This window comes from Adiantum capillus-veneris, chromosome 24 (genome assembly GCF_014529385.1).
Source record: "Adiantum capillus-veneris isolate H3 chromosome 24, ASM1452938v2, whole genome shotgun sequence".
Lineage (NCBI taxonomy): Eukaryota > Viridiplantae > Streptophyta > Polypodiopsida > Polypodiales > Pteridaceae > Adiantum > Adiantum capillus-veneris.
In genome coordinates, this window is record NC_140954.1 from 42707379 (window position 1) to 42713498 (window position 6120).

General features: G+C 36.4%; 1 pseudogene; it reads left to right on the plus strand.

The window, feature by feature from the left end:
* Positions 1-3233: 3233 nt before the first annotated feature.
* LOC147426275 (uncharacterized) lies at positions 3234-5256 on the plus strand (annotated as a pseudogene).
* The last annotated feature ends 864 nt before the right edge of the window (positions 5257-6120 follow it).

The window sequence follows — 6120 nt, forward strand, 5'->3', positions numbered from 1 at the left end:
TATTTTCACATGTCCTCCATGCAAGGCCATATCTGAGAAAACTATTTCCAATGATAATATAGCCCTTTGTTTTGCTGATGCTGGCCGAGTGGTCCAAGCAAAATAAATGTACAGAAACATAAGTTTCTCAATGATTTTGTAGAGTGCATGCATCGTGCAAATATGTACTCTGGATAGTGGAATATCCAACACTGGGCGGAAGTTAAGGTCCTGCAAGTGCCTGTCCGGTGCTCTCCTCCAATTTCTTTTGTCAAGACCAATGACTCCTCCCATGCAATACAAACAAGGTCTTTTACTTGTTGCTCCTTTTGAGATGTTGTACATACACTTTAGGGTTTTGAGATCTCCTGTCATATGCCACTCTACTGTGTATGAACCCATGCCTAATACATCGAGTGTCTTTCCATTTCTCTGTTCGCTTATGACTTCAGGAATACTTGTTTGATAGAAAACCCAGTTAAGAATATCGAAATTCTCTCCAGGCACCTGAAATGGGAAAACCAAACCAATCAAATGAAACATGTCTAACCATTTTTTAAAGCAAAAACTTGTTGATATCAAACCTTGAATGTGGCTAATAAGAAAATATTGTTTTCGGATTGCATGCTAAAGTTTCTAGGTTCGTCTGAAGCAATGCTTTCATCTAATGCTCTATTCATAAGTGTTATTGTGACACGCTCAACCTTTGTCTCTTTCACTAGCTCGCACTCATCCAGTTTAAGCACAAACTTCAAGACTCCATTGCATTCCTCTTGAGAAACCTCGAACAATTGAACAATATATGTCTGCAAAGCTACTAAATCATAAAATATATTATTGTATTTGTCATAGACCACTTCCTCTGCTGATGGCGATTTGTACATTGCTTCAATGTGAAAAGGAGTGCCCAATGTCCGAAGCACTTCCTAGTTGACCTCCAGTCTTGTCTTTCGAATGGAGAAAGGATTTGGCAGCAACGTGTGCTTGAGATTGAACTTCTTACTTTGTTGTTGCATAGTTCTGTAAACAGAAAATTAAGTAAATGGACTATTTTCAAGTTTTCAAATGCTACACATATCCAATATACCTAAAAATTGCAGACATTTGATTTGACAGGTGAAGACAATTGATTCAAACACCAGACATACCTAAAAATTGCAGAATAACCTTTGTTGGATATTCCGGCTTCATCCAAAATTGACTGAACATCACGTGTTTGGAGTTGATTCTGTTTCAAAAGAGTGTCAAGTTGCTTAGCAAAAATCTTGCAGTAGCGCTTATCGTCCAAAAGTCCGACGACATCTTTGCGTTTTAGTATGAGACCATAAGGAATTGAAGAAGTTGGTGTGTTGTTGTCAATATTTGACTGAGGATGTAACAACGATCTAAGCATAAATATGAAAAGTAAGATATAAAACTACAAATGTAAAGATGAATTAAACGTGCTTGAATGATAATCTTACTTGATTGCTTTAACCCTCTTCTTCAAACCCCCAGAACCAACCTTCGGTTGTTCAATGTCTCGTAAGCTTCGTTCTCTTAATCGAGGACCCAAGACAGTGTTTTTTTCTCTGAGATCCTGCATGAGCTACGTGATGCTTTCGTCCTTGCCTTTCAGTTGTTGAGCGCACTTTGTCACAGTTTGCTTCAAGCAAAAGTTTTCTTTGTGTGCAAGGTCTCTCTCAAGCTTAAGAATATCACTTTTGGCCACCAAATGCTTGGTGTAGCCATATAAACCAGAATAACCGTCTCCTACATAGTTCAGCAATGACGTTATGTTTCTAAACGGTGGAGTTGAGTTGGTGATAGGATGCTCAGGATATATCCTGCCATCCACCCAAAGATCGACGCTTTTTTTACCTTGAAATCTGAAGTTCTCTTTTGAAGCTTCGGAAAGGATGCCTTGCTTATTCTTCTTGTGGAGGGGCTCGTATTCTCTGGACAGTTCGATAAAGATTGAGACAATCGGCGTTCAATTCGGAGCCGTCGTATGTTATCATTGTCTGAACACTTTTTGAGAGTTTTAATAAACGTACCCCCCAAATCTGATATCCGAGTTTTTTTGAAAGTGAATATCAAAAATGAAATTAGGGACTTTTTATTATCTCTCTCTAAGCTAACCTGGAATTTCTTACAAGGCCCATTTTTGAGTCCAAACTTTTTCTAATGTGATGTGAAAACTACCCGAAAATAGGAGAAACGGAGCGGGAACAACACGTGCTATATAGCACAAACCGTAGAAGACTATAAGGCACCTGTTATGCAGAAAACTGCATTGACAAAAATTCTGCACAAAATGACGAAATAGCCTGTGCAGTACTGCCTGTAGTGGAAACGGAGGCCGAAATGAGCCCAAATCGAAAATCTGAACAGACCAAGCTCTACGAGTCTTCCCGAAGTATTTGTCGACCTGCGAACGCTCACCAAAGCTCACTGAAATCGGAGAAAGTGAGCAAGCGTGTATTGGAGCAGCTGGCGACTAAGCCCGGGAGGACGCAACCTGCTCTGATACCAATTGTTGGAATTAGGGTTGCAGAGAAACACACACATCTTGGAGAAGACGAAGGAAGCTCAAGGCACACAATAGAGAGTGTGTTACTTAGTGTGCAATGGAAAGATAGATAGCCCTAGAGTGATGGGCGTATATATAATGCTCGGGGGAAAAAACCTCCTAAAGAGAGAAAAAATGTCCCGACGGTCCTAGTGTGTTCACACGCATCACTACCACATGTATATGGTAACAGAAATGGATATTGTTCAAATTCAACAATGTGATGATTGTGACTTTTCTAGTCATATGTTTGTATATGCTGTTGTTCGAGAGGTGGATGTGGAAAGAAGAAAGGTGCGATTCACAAGGCTTCTCCAAATGCAAAGTAGCGCGCAACTTTGGAAGGCAGGAGTCGAAGATCCTAATTGGCAAGATGTATTCCTTTTTGTCGCAGTAGTTTTTGATTGGGAGGTTCTCAAAAAAAAAGAAAATAATGAAAGACAATAATATTATGCTTTTGTCATGCATGTGGCAAGTTTGTTTGTAACATGAGATTTTGGAATCATCCTTGATAGTTATGTCCTTGATAGATAGTGTCATTTACAATCATGATGTAACTATAATCATTGTTCTAAACTTTTAAGTCTTTTCGTTTCAAAATCTTGAGGAATACTTTGTTAGCTCTCTTTAAGAAAATCCAATTGTAATGTTTACGTATTTTTTACATCTTTATGGTTTATAACTTCATTTCTCATATTGCTCGATGGCACAAAATGGTCGCCCAACCCCATCATACGCTGATATCTTTTGTCCACCTGAGCCCAAATTGAGAGATCCAAGCAAGCTTTATGGAAAAAAGCTTTTAGAGGTGTACTACAATCAGGATCATTATCCTGCGTTTATACAAAATTATAGGGATGTAAGAAAGTGGTTCAAAGATTACCCTTCTGTGAGTGATTTGCGTCATAACCTTGAAGAGCAAGAGAAGATTAAAGCATTGATCGAAGAAAACAAAGGAAATCTTGCAAAGTTTGAATTTAAAGATGCAGCTTACACTTGGGCATTAGAGGATATCTATCAATTTGTCATTAGCTATGCACAGTCGCAAAGAAAGTACGACAAGGAAAAAACCTCAAAACCTGTAAGTATTACTCTTTCCAACTCTTTGGTTGAATTATTATATATTTCATTATGTTTGATGATTTTTGTGCTTGTTGAAAGGTATGTCTTGCTTCTAATACTTCACAAGGAGAACATGATCCTAAGAAAGGAAATCTAGATCTGAATGTGGCGATTGTAGAAGAAGAAAGCCACAACGAGAGTGGACATGAGAATAATCCTACAACCATGGTAACATGCATTTTAGTTATGTTTGTTTCTTATGGCTAGTATTGTTTTACTCTTTGAATGTTTGATCATGTAATACTTAAATCAACTTAATTCGTCTACTTATTGTTTACTAAAAATCTAGAGAGAAGAATTATATCTGCTTTGGAAGGAGACTGAGCAGATCGATACTCCAAACGATGATGAGGTATAAGAAGATTAACGCAATTACTTGGATATGTTCAACATGTTATACTCTTTAATATTTTTTTTTCTTCATTTAGAATTTGGAAAACTTGGATATTGAGCTCGAAAATAGTCTAGAGCATCGATCTTTTGTGTCGTTGCTCACAAATGGTAACTTAAAACGAGTGAAAGCTATGCCCCAATCTCTTAGGACGGGGGAGACATCACATGTGATTTCTATTTTTTGGCTTTAAAGCATGGTTCATAACTTGATATGTTCTAAGAGGGTTTTTTTGTGTTGTTATAGTTGGTTTCCAAACCTACTAGTGTGTCTTTGCAAGTGCCTCAACAAGATGGTGAAAGTATACGCAAAAACAATAGAGCACGGAAGGTATATTTTTCAAAGTATTGAACAAATCACTCATGAAGATATCTTTAAGTCATATACTAGTCATAATCTCAAGTAAGTTCTCTCTCCACTGATTCACTTATGTAGTCTCTCTCTCTCTCTCTCTCTCTCTCTCTCTCTCTCCCCCCTATATATGTACACTCATTCTTATCGATACACTTCGTTGTTTTATTATGTTTATATTTGCTATGTTTTTCTAGATGAGTGAGAAGCTTCGTAACTCTACGACTTGTAAAAAGCCAAGGCTCTTATCAAAGAAAAAGAGGAGACAAGTATTTTAATGTAGAGAATTTAGTTAATGTTCTACTTTAATATGTACCTGTAATTTATATATCTTTTTGTTCTAGGATATTGGTAACATCAATGATGATAGTACTATGGCTTTTGTTGAAAATGTCAATGGTGACGGTTCTTCTTGTTTATCAAATGACACAATCCATGATAAAGTAAGTTTTTATCGTTTCATCATCATTCATTTCTACTATTACGAGAAGATGTCTTTGAATATTTGATGTGTTGAAGCTTTGACTAACAAACATTGATTTTGTGCAAGTGTCCCTCTTTCTAATTGTTGAAGAGAAGGAGACGATCCTCTTAAAGTATTTTAATCTTCAAACAATTGAAGATATGTACTTAGTTTTGAAAGCTAGTTTTTTCAAAACTAAGGAGAAGGAGATTACATTTAGAGACAACAAAAGGATACTCACATTGGATGAGATGAGAGAGCTTAGTGGAGTGGTTGCTTTCTACGCAGAGAGTGCTTTTGAGAAGACAAATTGGTCACAATTTGAAATTTGATGAAGTGGACAGTCTTTTTAAACAATTTAACATAAGTTTTTCTTTTCTAGATTTCGTTAAATTATGAAAAAGTGATGTGATTGTGAACTACAGTTGATTGGAATTAAGAAGCCTTCTTGCGGTGTCTTCGTTTATGTAATATTTAATTGTCTTCTTCATAAAACATGCTTTCTAGCTCTTAAGTATTCAAAATCATAAGAATTCTCCATATTATTTATTGGTAGATAAAACAAGGTTGGAATTAGCAAATTAAAAATGCTACATTTATTGTTAGTCTAGTAAGGTTTTTTTCTCGAGTGCCATATTTACTACGTAAGAAATGTTTTCCTATATGGACAATATTTTCTACGTAGTAAAATGGTATGGGTGTCAGCTTGACTTCCACTTTTTCCATATAGAAAATAATTTTCTACATAGAGAATTATTTCTATATAAGAAGACGTGGAGAGGAAAATTTCCTATATAGACTACCTAGTAAATGTTCCATTTTTCCTAGTTTGCACTTTTCCTACTTACGTTCATTTCTACCTAGTAAATAATATGGAGAATTCTCTTTTTTTACTATCTAGGAACACGTTTGAAAGTCCTTGTGTTGCTACCTTCAACCTTCAATTTGCATGCAGAGAGAGAGAGAGAGAGAGAGAGGGCTACAATGACCTTTGAGACAAAATCAAACCAAAAGAGTTGTTCAGATAAGAAAATGTCCATGTCTTTGTGAATTATGAATAAAATCTACATATATAGTTAGCACCAATACCACCATTCAATACCTTGTGCCCCATGTATCCTATCATAGGTGTGAAGCATTAGGTATAATGGATGCATAGGCAATATCACATAAGAGAGAGAGAGAGAGAGAGAGAGAGAGAGAGAGAGAGAGAGAGATGAAATGAAATGAAATGTCATATTAACGTCTTCAAAAAGGCCAAAA